The sequence below is a fragment of the Macaca mulatta genome, chromosome 3, assembly GCF_049350105.2.
Source record: "Macaca mulatta isolate MMU2019108-1 chromosome 3, T2T-MMU8v2.0, whole genome shotgun sequence".
In the NCBI taxonomy this organism is placed as follows: domain Eukaryota; kingdom Metazoa; phylum Chordata; class Mammalia; order Primates; family Cercopithecidae; genus Macaca; species Macaca mulatta.
Window position 1 is genome coordinate 106,090,728 of NC_133408.1, and position 15,873 is coordinate 106,106,600.

The 15,873-nt window shown below is 40.1% G+C and overlaps 1 protein-coding gene across 2 annotated transcripts in view; it reads left to right on the forward strand.

Annotated features, from left to right (window-relative positions):
* Nucleotides 1-15,873, forward strand: part of RAPGEF5 (Rap guanine nucleotide exchange factor 5) — a 243,076-nt gene that overhangs the window by 148,468 nt on the left and 78,735 nt on the right. Inside the window, exon 1 of one of the 2 annotated variants that reach the window (XM_077995108.1) lies at nucleotides 7,122-7,331. The gene's annotated coding sequence lies outside the window, so the exon portion shown is untranslated. 2 annotated transcript variants of the gene reach the window in all.

A 15,873-nucleotide genomic window follows, 5' to 3' on the forward strand; every position in this document is an offset into this window, starting at 1 on the left:
GCAGTCCTAAATGTTGTTTTAAGATAGCAAAAATAGAAGATTGCTGAAAATATCATAACAGAACATAACAGACTGTGGGCAAGTGTACAGTACATTTTTTCTAATAAATCATGCTAAATATGCATATTTTACTTACAACATGACCAAATTCTTGTTTGCTGTTACATAAAAATTTGTCTTTATTTTTTGTAATAAAATTATCTGCTCTCTTTTTGAAGCAAAAAGGATGATTGTTTTGGTCTGAAGAGGTCAATGTTGCAGTACTTAGGTTTAACTGGAATAGGTTTTTGAAATTTGCAGTTTTCTCCTCTTTTTCCAGCATTTCCCTCCTACATTTTAAAACATGGAGAAATAAGATATGGCATGTATGTTCATTTATTGCACATTTGTACATAAGTGAACAAGGCTCAACCATTTTAACAAATCCTTGTAAATGCCCTCTTTGTTCAGGTTCCAGGAATGACTGGGCATGACTGAGGCAAAGTGAGTCAGAGTAAAGGATTAGGGGCACCTCAAGATCCAAGAAACACATAATAGGAGAGAATAATGGTGATAATGAGACAATTAAGATGTCAGAAAGTGGCTTGGAGGTATGGATTCACAAGAAGGCTCAAAAAACTTAATGAGTCATAAAGCATATCTGGGTGACCTCAGAGGTGGGAGTTGGGGTGGAATGTGTCCAGGTAAAATTTTTGCCCTCCATCATCAAAGAGAGGAGAGAGTGGTGCTTCATACAGAGAGTTCTTAAAACCTTTCATGATCTTGCCTTGGCTAGAATTTATAGAAGTAGAACAAGCTTTATGTTGACACCCCTGTGAATAAAGAATTCTAACATTCCCCAAATGGCACAATGCATAATGAAATCCCAAAGTGAGTTTTATGGTTGATGGATGCTATCACTTTCTCCCTATTCAGTCAACTTATTGTTATTACAAATTGGGGGTTTGTGATGATGCATTATTTTTCACCATCGATCTGAGTAGTCTGGAGTTTTCCTCTGAGAGTCATAGGCGTTAGAAAGAACTTTAGATATCATGTGTCTCGATGGCTTGGAGAAGGAAATCTTTATTTCTAAAACTGGCACCTGCTAAATAGGATTATAAGCAGTTTCCTCTAAAATGGGCAAAATACATTCTATGACCATTAGTTCTGTTGGAAGTGCATTAGTCCCAAGAAAATGTTAGAACATTTCCACTGATAATATTCTTCTAGTAAAAGTAGATACCTTTTAGCCTCTGTAATCAGAGGCAATTTTGTTAATAACTTATTAACAAATACAACACTTCTTTTGAACTGCTCCTACCCTACCTATTAGCAGTTAGCCCATCGAAAATTAGTGACTCATGAAAGTGGGCACAAACAGTTTGGCCACCAAAAAATAAATGGGATCATTCAGTTCTTCTCATTAAACACCCATCTGGAAGTACATGTCTGAAAATTATCTCAGTATTAAAACAACACTCAGGTATAACTCTAAAAACGGGGGCGGGGAGAAGGATAATTGAAGTTACAGACATAATACTGTCCTCTCTAATAATATGTATGAGTGGAATTTTAAAAGATATGTGCTTAAAACTGTACGAAATGGAGACATGAGAGCACACACAGCCCACGTTGGTATTGATTTGTACCTACAGGTTTGTGACTAAAGGGTAAGCCAAGAAAGGGATGAAAGGAAGATCTTGAGCCTGAACAAGGCTATTCTGCCTATTCCTTAAAATCTGAGAAAAGAAACTTTGGAACAAAAGAGAGAGCCAGTTTTATTCTGATTGTCTTTAAGGAATATACTTGAATGCCAGATGTTTGTGCACAGAAGCCTTTCATGACTTGTTGAACTATTAAATGCCATTTCCATGATAATTTGGCAATCACATCTGACCTTTATCTCAATTGTCAGTAGATCCCACTTCCATCCCAAGTCAGTAAATCTAAGTTCCTGTCCTTTAGTATTACTCATAATCTTGGCACATAGAGGAGATGTGCACAGACCTGACAGAATTCACCACACCCTGGAAAGAACCTTATTAATAATGATCAGAGTGGCTGTAGGTACCTTCAGCATCTGCAGCTGCACCAATAATGGTGCCCCGCCCTTTGTGGTTTGCGATTTTTGCATCTTAGCTCTGACTTCTACTTTATGTTCCACATCTGGCTAGTCCAGTTCTTCTGTAGAATCTTTGGGAAAGAACGTAGCAAAAGAGTCTTGTTGGTCTCATTTTGGTCCAAACCCAAGTTTTTAGATTGCTTCAATCCAGACTAGAGAAGCAAAAAAATGGTGACTTTTCCTTCTGAGTGATAGATGATAGTAGGCTGCAGACGTCTGAGTCTAGGGGACCCTATAAAAAAGAAGAGTTGGGCAGCACAGGCCTGTGGAAGACCCAGTGAAGGGAATTACTCTTTAGCTGAATGTGATGAGCCAGAGACACAGGGATTTTGATCACACTGGTTATTGCACTGAGGTCTTCAGACAGAGGCCAGCATCCCTTATAATCATCCCTAATGATCTGTGCTGAACTGATCAGACACTTAGTTTTTCCACCATTAGCAGCTTAATTAGATTCCTTCATTTGAACGCACAGAGATGATTACAAAGAGTTATACTAGTCAAGTTAGAAGACAATCAAATAGCTCTTTAGCTTGTTACCACCAGTGGTGGTCATTCAGTGACAATACATAAAGTTAACTTTGTTGATGGCCTAAATAATTTTAGTGTCAGTACAACCTTTTTTTTTTATAAGTAGAGCAAAATTTTAAAATATCTGGCCAAGATTTATTCTTGCCTTCATTCACTGAGAAAAGTATTTGTTGAGCACCTATGAACAAGACTTCACATGAAATAGAACAGAGACAGAAATGAGCAAGGTGTGATGTGAGCCCCAAAAGATACCAGCATTTAATGAGACAGAAGCATGTGAAATGAGACAGAAGCATGTGAAAACCCAGACAGGAAAACCCAGTAAAGAAGAAGGGCAAAAACACACAGAAGAAAGGGCCAGGAAAGGCTTCCAGATGGGAGGAGAGAGTGCACTTGGAATAAGGTATTTGTTTCCAGAAAATTGTTTTCTCACATTCCTGTAAGGCATTTGCTAAATTAAGCATCATCTTTTTTACTTCCTGGGTTATGGCCAGGTCAGGACACAAATGATAAATGACAAAGATTATAAATCTCAAATCTAAAGGAGGTTGCATATTGGAGTTTACAATTCATTCCCTTCCCCATTTTCTAGCTACAAAATATACTTTTCCAAAAAAAAAAATAATTTAGTATACTATACATAGTCCTTGGCCTGTCTCACTGATTGAATTTGTTTTTGGAAACAGGCTTCATCTGGAAGAGGTTTACAGGTGTTTAACAGTCCAGAATAAAGTAGCAGGCAACTTGCTGGAATTTATAGCACATTTCTGCTAAAGAATTTTTGTTGTTTAAAGTTGTTCTCCTACTGTAAAAGTAATATATGCCCTTCATAGAGAATTTAAAAATAATAGAAAGCTACAAGGAAGAAAATAAAAATTTAATGATAAACCGCTATTTCCTCCCCCCACCCCCTTGCTGTCCCCAGTCTTTATATTCTGAGACTTTCCTTATATTTTCATAACATGCTTTACTTAGCTACCCTTCCCTGGGGGAATTTGCTATTATAAACTATAATGCACAACTCTCCAAAAATCTTTACCTAAGTTTATATTCTTAAGGATAAATTCCTAGCAGCAGAATTACTACTTATAAACTGCATTACTATCTTTTATGTTTTTGCTCAACCACTTTCCATAAAGCTTGTGCTAGCTTTTACTTAAATCAGCAATATATGAAATTACTTGTTTTGTAATCCCTTCGTCTTAGCTTTCACCTTCATTGAGTGTTATAATTCTGAGTAGGAGAAACTATGTATCTTTGTCAGGTTGATGGTGGGGCAAGGGAGAGGGAGGAAAATACTATCTTGTTCAAATATACATTTCTAGTGAAATTGAATATTTGCAACTTATATCAACCTGTTTCTCTTCTATAAGTAATTTATTTTTCTCCTTTCTCATTTTTCTCACTGAAATTTTCTCATTGATTTGGACAGTTATTTATATATGAAGGATATAAAATTTTGTCATATTTGTTGCATATTGTTTTCCTCAGTTTGTTTTCTACTTAGTTTGTTTCCTAATTAGTTTTTTTTTAACTATATACTTTAAGTTCTAGGGTACATGTGCACAACGTGTAAGTTTGTTACATATGTATACATGTGCCATGTTGGTGTGCTGCACCCATTAACTCGTCATTTACATTAGGTATATCTCCTAATGCTATCCCTCCTCCCTCCCCCCACCCCACAACAGGCCCCGGTGTGTGATATTCCGCTTCCTGTGTCCAAGCGTTCTCACTGTTCAGTTCCCACCTATGAGTGAGAACATGCGGCGTTTGGTTTTCTGTTCTTGCGATAGTTTGCTGAGAATGATGGTTTCCAGCTGCATCCATGTCCCTACAAAGGACATGAACTCATCCTTTTTTATGGCTGCATAGTATTCCATGGTGTATATGTGCCACATTTTCTTAGTCCAGTCTGTCATTGATGGACATTTGGGTTGGTTCCAAGTCTTTGCTATTGTGAATAGTGCCGCAGTAGACATACGCGTGCATGTGTCTTTACAGCAGCATGATTTATAATCCTTTGGGTATATCCCCAGTAATGGGATGGCTGGGTCATATGGTACTTCTAGTTCTAGATCCTTGAGGAATCGCCACACTGGCTGGAGCTGTTCCTATTCAGCCATCTTGGCGCCACCTCTCCTAATTAGTTATTTTTATACACATGAGTGAAACTGTTAATTTTTTATTTTTAAAATTGTCTTTAAAATGAGAAATCCCTTCCTCATTCTGTAAAATTTTATTTTATTTTTTCTGTTCCCTTTGGAGTTGCACTTTTCACTCAGATCTTTTTTTTTTTTTTTTTTCTTGTGACATGGGTCTCACTCTGTTGTCCAGGCTGGAGTGTGATGGAAAGATCACAACTCACTGCAGCCACAATCCTCCCACCTCAGCCTCCAGAGTAGCTGAGACTACAGGCAGGTACCACAACACCCAGCTCATTTTTTGATGTTTTTGTAAAGACAAGGCCTCACTATGTTGCCCAGGCTGGTCTCCAACTCCTTAGCTCTAGAAATCCTCCCAACTCAACCTCCTAAAGTGCTGGGATTATTAGCATGAGCCACTGAGATTGGCCTCACTTGGATTTTTAATATAGCTGTGATTTATTTTTGTAATGTAAGATTTCTTGATCAACTATCACATGCATAGTTTTTCTTCAGTTAATTTACTATTTTATTACTAGCATCAAAGACATTCATTTTATTCTGGAATAATTGAAGTTCTGTGATGAACAAACTACCTCCCAAGTTAATATGTTAAGTGCTGATTTAGTGAATCACCTTACCTCTCTGAGCTTCAGTCTTCTCATCTAATAAATTAGGATATTAGAGGTCTAAGATTTCTTCTAGCTCTAAAATTCCTTTCTTAACTTGAAGACACCCTTCCCCCAAAATTCAGCAATATCCATGCTTTTGAGTATTGAACTCTTTCTGGGAAAATGTCACCATTTTATAAAGGATACCAATGATTACTTAGGAAGTTCTGAGTAGCTCTTTTTTCACTCTGATCGAATATGTCTATCAATGCCAAGAATCATTCTGTTCTTTTATGTTCTAAAAATACTCCAGTGGATAGAACTTCTAAAAATTTACTCTGTGAAATGGTGTTGATACAGGACAGATGGCTGATCTAGCATATCCAGCTACAAGTGTCTGTTATCAGGACATTAAAATGATATTTCAAGTCAAGTCATTAAATATTTGGAATTGTTTTTCTGAGATCAGAATGTCCTGAGGAGGATCAAAATCTGGAATTCCCAGATCTCTACAATGAAGGAAATGCTTGCTCTTACTGCCTTGAACCCTTAGAAATACCAAGAAAGTAACCTAGTTCTTGATGTTGGTTAGGTTCATTGGCCGCTACCCACTAGCTCCAAATTACTGTTTTTAAAACATGCAAATTTTTGTCTCTTAAGTGTCTATCTCTCACGTGAAGAATTTACTCTTTGAGAGCATTCCTACGTTTTATTTGAACTTTTATCCCCAGTGTTCAGCACTAGGCTTTCAGTCAGTGTTTGTGGTACTGGAGCCGATGGAAAAGGAAATTGTGGGTGGTTGGAAATGTTTCCCACAGTCAAGTACTTAAACTCACATCTGTAAAAATCCAAAGTTGTACCAGCTTCAGGATTCCAGTTCATTGGATATTTAAAGTTTTAAATTAGAAGTTTTCTACCTTAGAGAATTAACCTGGAAATGATAAGCAGAAAAGGCAGGAAGGTTCATCACCAATAGTCACTCTGTAATATAGAAAAGTCTTTGGAAGAATCCATCCCTGGTAAAGAGTGGATGCAGACTTTCAGACTTAAATGGATCACAGGTTGTGGAGCAAAGATCTTACCTTGGCAGGTCTGTATGTGAGGATTTTGACCTTCTTTGGCACTCCAGGTGCACATTAATATTCAGGAAAAGAGAATTTGTTTTTTGTATGTATTATCATTTTAATACTAATTCCTCACTTAAATATTAATTCCTTTTTTGTTCACCCAGTCTGTCCTCCTGTCCTCTCCACACCTATCCCCTCCCTTAGAAAAAAAGGCAGGAGAAATCTGCCACTATGCAATCAAATTCGTCTTTGTCTTATTTTAACCTTCTCTCTTCCTTTTTACCTTCTGGTTTTTTGTTTACTTTTTTGCTTGCCTCTCAAATCATTTTAGCAATATTTAATTACATCTTATATTCTTTTAACCTATTTTTAATACCAACCTCCTGTTACTGTTCCATGCACCAAGAGTGACACTTTGTCTACCTTTTTCCCAACCTTGTTTCAAACTGTGAAATGGAGTTTCTGATATGGTTACAGCAGAGACTAAAGGCGTGCCTCCCTAAAAACACCAAGGAATGTACAAAACATGAAAAAACAAGAGTGTTTACTTAAGATGCTTTGTATCTCCTCACTCCCATTCCATGTGATCTGGCAGCTGCTACAGTAGCTAGAAATTTTTCATTCCATAACTTGCATAAATACTGAAACTCCCCTTTTGATTGCTGCTTTGCCCCCACGGAAGTTCCACATGCATGCGTGCACACACACACAAGCATATCCTCACGTACACACATGCAGATGCACATTGACACACACACACACACACAGGAAATTTGAGAAGAGCGATAGAGTTCCTTGACTTGAAGCCTTTCAATTTTTTAGAGTGTATTTCCTTTTTAAGTTTGAAGAATACATTTGCTGGGTCTGCTCGGAGGTAAGAACTAGCTTTTTCAAATAATTTCCGTTTATGAATTAGTTCTTCACTGAATCAAACACAACTAAGTTTCAGATCCTATGGGAGGAATTTGAGAGGAGAAGTCAAGGCCATAGGAACCAGTCAGGGATAGCTATTTATGCTGCTCTGAAAAGTCATGTTATCCTCTTGTTATTCAGTTGTAAAGGCTTCTGTAAAACTGCTGCCATGGATTATTCAAACCCCATGGGACAAATATATCTGCAACCAGAATGTAGAAACTTTAATCATAATTTAGTGTAGGTTTCTGTCCTACCTTTGGGCTGCTAGTGAAAAGCAGTGCTTCTGGTCACTGGCAATTTTTTTCCTTTTCTTCTTCAACATTTCAGGAAATGCGTAAGGATCTAATTTAGATTTCTGCATCCTCATTTCTTCTGACGTGATCTCAAATAGGCCTCTGTCAGGTCATGTGTGCACACTGTACCATGCCCTCAGTTGCCCACTGACCCAGGCTGCTGGTTTCAGGGAACTGAGGCACTGCTGAAGAGCCCTGGTCCACAGCACACAGGTGGTAAGTGGCTCAGAGAATCTCAGTGGTTTCCTAGTTTGGCAGACCCTTCACCTATTCCCTTGGGCCTTCTAACCAGGGTGAGTGGTTGTACCTCCGAGTCTCTGCAGAAGGAAATAACCACCATATCTGGAACAGAGGAGCAGCAGAAAGCAGTGGCATGCCAGCTGCCTCACTTCCGGTGACCATGACTGGCATCACACCTTGTTTGTCATTGCTGTGTTTTCTCTTTTGTATACTCCAGTCGTGCCAACAACGAAGGATGCAACTGTGCCTTTGCAGATCATCAGTAACCCTGACCAAAGACCAAGCGCCGATAGAGCATTAGCTGTCTCTTGACATTTTATGTTTAAAAATGTAAGAGTCAGAGAGACAACTGAACTTCCTTGTCCCCCTTCTTTTAGTTTTTGATCTCTAGAGGTGTACACTTCTTGATGAGTGAGATTTGGGGTGAGGTGAGTAACAGAAAAAACAGGCCCACATGCCCATGAAAATGATCAATTTCATCATCCTTAGTCCTCCTCTGGCAGAGGGGCTTAGAACCTCCTTTTCTGCAGGTTCCGTGAGCTCTGTAGTTAACTCCTGTGATGCTCTCTGCCTCTCAGTAGCGCATACAGCACCATAGGCAGTGGTTTGCATTGCAGTGGAAAAAATTTTATGATATTTGTGTGTGTGTTTAAAATTTGGATGATTTTGATATACACATGCACATAAACAAAATCATAGCAAGACCCTGATACAAATTCAATTTTGTAATACTTCGGTGTTAGTATACATGGATGGCATACAGTTACAATATAGTTTGTGTATTTTTCTGCCCTCTATTTATTGAGGGCTTTCTCTGTGTCCAGTATTCAGTTGGGTCTATAAGGTAGGGATTATCCCGTTTCACAGGCAAGAAAGCTGATGCTCAGAGAGACCACCCAGCTAGTAAGTGACAACTCTAGGATTTGAACCAGGTCTGTCTTCGCTTTGGTGGATATCAGTTTAATTTGATTCAGGCCGTAAGTTCTTTGAAGGGCTGCCATCATCTGAGTTTAAGTTTTGTGCTATTAAGAATTGGTTATTACCCATGAAATAGAGAGAAATTGACCATATCCCTGGCTTGCGGCTTGGTGGAAGGGTTCTTGGTAAGACGTGTAAATTGTTAAACAAATTAGATTTATCTAGTCATTGGTGATTGAACTGTAGTTGGGGTGGCAGGGGACTATGCTAGGCCTTCATTGTCTGTTTTAGTGCCTAAAAGTCCTGGAAGATGCATAATAACCTTATTTTTTAGATGATGCTTTGGAGTTTGGGGAGTATATTTTTATTCTCCCAGAAGCACAGCTATTGGATGGCTGCTGGGATTTGGCTGTAGATAAGGCAAGCCTTGTAACCCATGTCCTCTCAGTATAGGTTGAGGCCTTGTCCGCAGCTGTGAACTCAATCATTCTTTGAGGACTGGCCTCTTCCTGGGTAAGAGCTGGCTCCAAAGACCCTGGAGTCAGAATCACGCTCCCTTTCTTCTGCCAGAGTGCTATGCCCATTACTCAGACTTAGCCTAGATCTGACTTTAGAGCTTTGGTTCCTGGCTACGGTGGACTAGATTTTGTCTTTCCGTTCTGCAGACGTCAGGCTTTTTCCTTTTCTACCCAAACCTGCCGCTTGGACTTAGTTCCTCTGAGACTGAAACTCTGCCTCTTTGCTTCTGCTGACCTCTCTGTCCTTGACCTTGAGCCATTCTGATTTACAGTATCTGTCCACTTATCCATCATTTGCCAGGCCATGCATTCATTTAACAGACATTGTTCTGGATGTAAAACCAAACCAACCCAGCCACTGTTCTCATGTAGCTGTCATCAGAGTAGAACTGGCCCTGCCATTTCTCCTCCCTCTTCTACCCTCCATCCCACTCCCAAATCTGGCCATCAGCCAAGAACTTTTATATTGGAACTAGAAACCTGCTGGAAAATATTTAATAAAATTTAAGCTTTTATGATAAACAGTAACACCTGTGTGATTGACTCACCACTCTCAAAGGTCACATGGGAAGTGTAGCGTGTGAAGCAAGCTGTAGAAGCTAAATTACAGTAAACTGATGTGGACACTAGACAAGAAAGACTGTTAAGATCATAAAACATGTAGAAATTGGAATCAGTCAAGTAGGAAAATGCTAACACACCCTACCCTAAAGCTTTTAGATTTCTGAGTTGTTTTCTGGACAGCAGGATGATGAAATACATGACCAATATGGTGTAGTCTAAATTAATGAAAACTTAACACAAGCTTCTCTGGAAACTGTGAAATGTGAGGCATGCTGGGCTGTCTCTATTTGCATCCCTTTCTCCATTCTCACGTCTGCCCTGTGCTGGAACAGCGAGTCCTCACCACACACTGCGGAATGCATCACCCTGGATTTCTTGTCCTCCTGCTCTGAATGGGATACAGCCGGTGGGAAGCATCGGCAGGAGATCAGAGGGTGGAAGGAGAGAAAGGTCAGGATGTTCCTCCTCCCTCTGTCTAGCTTCCTCCAGCAGTTCTGGCAGTGACTGCAGCTCCTCCTTGGTAGCTTCTCATTTATGCCTCCAGCTCCCAAAGGGATCCAATACTTACCTTTACCTCCCCTTACCCCTTCCAGCCCAGGGCTAGTTGAGATCTCCCTCTTTTCTAGTCCTGGTTATCTCTCACCATTTTTGCTTAGTTTCATCAAACCTACCTACACAGCTGTAAATAGCCCCTTCATTAAACACTTTCAAAACCCTTGCTGAGTGTGCATTTTCCTGCCAGAATCCAGAATGATCTGTCAAGCTAATACAACATGTTGAAATATATTCCTAATAAAAAGACATTGACTTTATATTTCAAGATGCTACAGTGTGTCCCATCTTTTCTGCTCTATTGTGCAGTAGGTTACTAGCTGAAATTGGCCCTGGGATCACATTGCTAGGCTTGCTCTGGTTTTAGGGTTATTAGACAAGTTGTTTTGTATGATGATACTCTTAGAGGCAATGAGATTTAATACATACAGTTTTTCTCTAGTAGCCAGAAAGTTTCTGTTTAGTCATGCATATTGGTTTTCTGTTGGAGTTTGGTCAAGTTCTGTAATAAATATATGTTTATTTTGATATCTATAAAAGTCAGACTTTACCTAGATTTTATACATGTTGGGATGATGAATCCTATTAATCTTGTTTAGGCTTTCATTAGAGTTATTAATCTTAATATGTGTGGGATTAAAAAAAGGAAAGAACTAATTATCGTTATCTAAATACTCTCCTTCTGCCAGAGTATCTTGTACAAAGACGTATTTGTTAGTCCAGCTCCTTTGTGGTCGGGTGAGTCTAAGCGGCTCACCTTGACATACATCTGCTAACTTTATCTCTCTCTTAATCAGTTCTATCTTGCCAGCAATATTTTGACCTTTTTAAAAAACATCCGTTTACTTTTTTTTTTGTGAGAAAAAGAATCATGAGATACATTGTCAGCAAATTATCTAAGGGTTGTTCTCGAACAAAATTCTTTTTGGCTAGAGGAGATTTTTTTTTTTCAGATAAGTATTATAATCTGCTGTACCCACATTTATAGAACAGAAACAGATGTGGGTATTGATGGCTTGGTCAGCTAGGCTTTATGTGAATTTCCATAGTACAAGATGGGAAGAGATACCTAACTGCTAAATCATGTGCCTTCTTCCTATTTAGGAGAGCCAACACTTTGGGCTTCTGTGAGAAAAGTGGAATCAAGATTAGTTTTGTAGAATCTTTGTGTTGGAAAGGGTGCAAAGTATAGCCCTGACTCTTGATCCAGAATCGTCTTCATTTGTTCTATGATATTGCTGATAGACTGCTTCAGCTTGAGGGACAGCTGGGTCCATCTCTGCTGTTAATACTTCTTTATGTTGGTCCCCAAGCAGCCACTTTTATCTCATCACCCACTAGTGGAAAGTCACCTTTCTAGAACGTCATGAGTAATTCCAGGGCTTCCTCTCCCACAGGGTAGAGTGGCTCAGAGAGTGGAAATAATCTGCTGCTACTTATCCTCCTGAACTCTTCTTTCTCGGACCTTCCAGCTACCCAAACTGTGCCTCTCAGGACGTACTTCTCAGAGCCCTTTGTGGCTCCCTGGGGCAGATTCATGTGTCCTCTGGCCAACGAATCTGTGTCCACAGACTCATCTCTGCCCAGTTCTTTTTTTTTTTTTTTTTTTTTTTTTCAATTTTAAGGTAAAACTTACATAACATAAAATTAGCCATTTTAAAGTCTATAATTCATGTCTACCCAGTTCTTGAGCCCATCAGGCCCGAGGCAGCTTATATACTGGGAGCCCCATCTCCACCAGCCTTAACCTGCATGTCTCAAGTTGCATAGACATAGGCCCACAAACACAGCCTTCCTCTAAAGCCAGTCTCTGCCGTGTTTAGCTCTGTTCCTGCCTTGGTCACTGATTCGGGTCTGGTCGACACTTCATTTTCCCCTTGCTGGGTCTCGAGCACTGCCCAATCTGAGCTGGTTGAGCTATGGTCACACCACTGCACTCAGATCCTGCCAACTCTCTTCCTCTCTTAGAATGAAAGCCCTTGTAGGGCTTTCCCAAGCCAGACAAGACATCCAGAACTAAAACCCAGCTATGCTAGAACTTTTGACTTTCACTTTGGCCTAGACCTCCCTGTTGCCCGACCCACCAACAGATTGCCCTGCACTGGCAGTCAGCTCGAGGGAAAGTGACATCTCCTTTGATAGTTGTCATCTATAATATAGAGCATTGGCCATCTTAGGGGACAACTGTGGTTCTGGTTAAGGGCACTGGCGTCGAGCCTGTCGGGGTTCAATCTCAGCTTCGCCATCTCTCTGCTCTGTGATCTTTCTTACTTAATCTCTGGGCTCCCATCTCCATTTGTAAAATGGGAATTTTCATAGCATTAGTCTCATAAGATCATTATAGTGATTAGGTAAGGTAGTGGATCTTCAGCCCTTAGCTTTGCCTGCTGTATGGTAAGCCCTCAGTGTTAGTTGTCATAGGTTTATCTGCCTGGTCATGGCTGATTCCTCCCCAGTTGCCTGTTCCTGGTAGTTCTGTTTGTTGCATATGGCAGTGTTGTCTCCTTAGTTCTTCAGTTGTCATTACCTCTACCACTATGGAATAAAATTATATTAGCTATTAATGGTCCAGTAACTGATAATTGCATGATGTTTTATACTTCACAAAATACTTATCATATATTATCTTAAGTAGTGGCCAAGGCTTGGTGCTGTCTCACATGAGCTACTCTCAGGCTAAGACCCTGAATTAGAGCAGGTCATTCTGATCTGATGTATATGTAACTCCTTGCCTAGCTTTGCCATTGTCCAATTTAACAAGCATGCTAGCTGTTCTTCTCAGCTTAACCCGGTCTATTTGAGTGCCTCAGCTAAGCTGATGGTCAGAATGCAAAGCAGGGCAGGCCAGTGCCCTGTGGAGTTTGATGACCACCAGCAGAGTTTGACGATCCCTCCTTAGGAAGAGAATCTCTCAGTAAAATATCCCTTCTCTCTGGGCTCTATCACAATTCACCAATTGAAATGTGTTCTTAGAGATTTAAGGTGTTCTTTGGGAGACTGAGGTGGGCAGATTGCTTGAGCTCAGCCTAGGCAAGACCAGCCTAGGCAACATGGTGAAACCCCGTCTCTACAAAATAAAATAAAATATTAGCTGGGCCAGTGGTATGTGCGTGTAGTCCCAGGTACTCAAGAGGCTGAGGTGGGAGGATCACTTGAGCCCAAGATGCAGAGGTGGCAGTGAGTTGAGATGGTGCTCCTGCATTCTAGCCTGGGTGACAGATTGAGAATGTCCTCCCACGCCACCCCACCCCACCACCACCCCCGAAAAAAGAAAAAAGAGATTTAAAGTGTTGCTCTCTAAACCTCTACTTTAAAATGCAAATGCATTCATTCATCCTTTGTTTATAAACGTATTCAGTAAATGTTCATTGAGTGTGAAATGTCAAGACCTGGCTAACTATTGGGAATTCAAAGTAAAGAAGATAAGAGTACTTGCCCACAACTGAGCTTGGGCAAGGTGGGGACAGAAAGTGCATCAGTAAGTGCTCCTGAGAGTGCTGAATTAGAAGGATACATGTGGTGCTGTGAGGTCACACAGAAGGGCCAACAAGATCAACCTGAAGACCGGGGTCTTCCTGGAGGAGGTGATTCTTGAAGTGAACTTTGTGGGAAAAATAAGTGTTAGGCCAAGAAAGTTGTGAGATGAAAAGAGGTATAACAAGCTATTGGCTACAAATGCCTTCCTATCAGTTAACATCTTCAGTTCATGTGTTCACAGACCTAAGGGCAAACAGCATTGGAACTCGTGCTACTGGTATGACTTCTTGAGTGTCGTAGTGTCAAGCTAGATGATTCTCCGCGTTTGCCATCTGAAAGGTTCTCAGGTACTGCCTGCTTCAGACAGGTTTGATTTTGGAGGAGGAATGAGTCTCTTCAAACTGACTTCTTTCCTTTATAATGAAATTTCCAAGATGTAGTCTTCTCTTCCTCCTTGTTCACTCACAGTTTAACACATTTTCCCCACTCCTGACCTTAAGTGACCTTAGACTTACCATCTTTGTAAATGTTACAGTGTCAGGCAGGCGTTCCCCTGGGGTCTCCTGATACAGTGCTCTCCTGGCTCTCCTCCTGACTCATCTTGGTAGTGGTCTTCATGGTCTCTCTGTAAGTAGGCTCCCCCATGACTCGAATATTCTCCCACTTTACTTCTTCCCCTTACTGTGTTTTTAGCTCCTTTAATCCCCAGTGTTCATAGTTCTGCCTCTTTCCTGCTCTTCCTTAACAATCTCTTCCATTACCAAAGCTTAAATAATTCATAAATTTGTCTCTACCCTCGACCTTTGTCCAGAGGCCTGGTTCTTTATTTCTAACTGCTTGCTAAACGTCTGTGGCAGGCAGGCTGTCTTAGTACGAAACGTCAGTGTTTAAAATCAGAAGCATCGGTCTCACCAGAGCCGCTCCTTCATACACTTTCTCCCCTCTTTAATGGTATTTCCATTCTCTCAGTCACCCATCGTTATCTTTGACCATCAGATCCCATGGATTCTACTTTTGCATTGTCTCTTGCATTTGGCCACATCTTAGGGTGCTCACCCAGTTATACTTATGTTGTCATTGAGCCTATTAACTTGTCAGTTAAGAGCAGGGTACTCGCCTCACTCATCTTCACTTGCCACGTGGTGTCCAGAACAGTGCCTTATGCAAAGGAGGCAAGCCCTCACTATTTGTTGAATGAATGTCAATTAAGTGTTTTAATACTTTACCTGCATTTCATGAACTATTTGTCATTTAATATATTTTCTGTTATTAGTTCTCTTAATACTTTTAATCTTAACCAAGCAAGCACAAGAATAAAATTTCATACTCAGAACCTCAACTATGGTACTTCTGTTCTTTCTCAGGATGAGAAATTAGTTAAGCATGCATGGGTCAGGAAACATTAATTTACCTTTCCTTCTTGAGAGCCAGATGTAATACGTAGGATTATTACATTTTTATGGCAATTTTAGATAACATATTTCCCTTTGTACATTAATTTTTCTGCTTTTTCTCTTCCTTATTTTTAATAGGTCTTCAAAATGGAAAACTATCACAATGACATAGATGCTATTGATAGTACATCAATATGATTCAGCTCTTCCCCTGCCTGGCAGAGTGTGGCTGCTGTGCACATAGCCATGTAATACATATTAGTTACACAGGCATTAGAGAAGCCTTTCCCATCCATATGTATGTGCATGGCCTGTGGAAGTTAATAATGCCATATATCACATGCACATAGAATGTAAAACGTACTTCAGAATGACAGCAAGCTCATATAAAATGAGTATTGGCGCATGATTAAAGGAAACCAGGGAAATATTTTTGTCCTTTCAGAGAACAGAATTATTTGTTTGCTCTGTGTGTCTCAGCATCCCAGACCGTCATTCTGCCTTTTTGTTTTTTTGTTTTTTGTTTTTTTGGGGGGGCGGCGTTG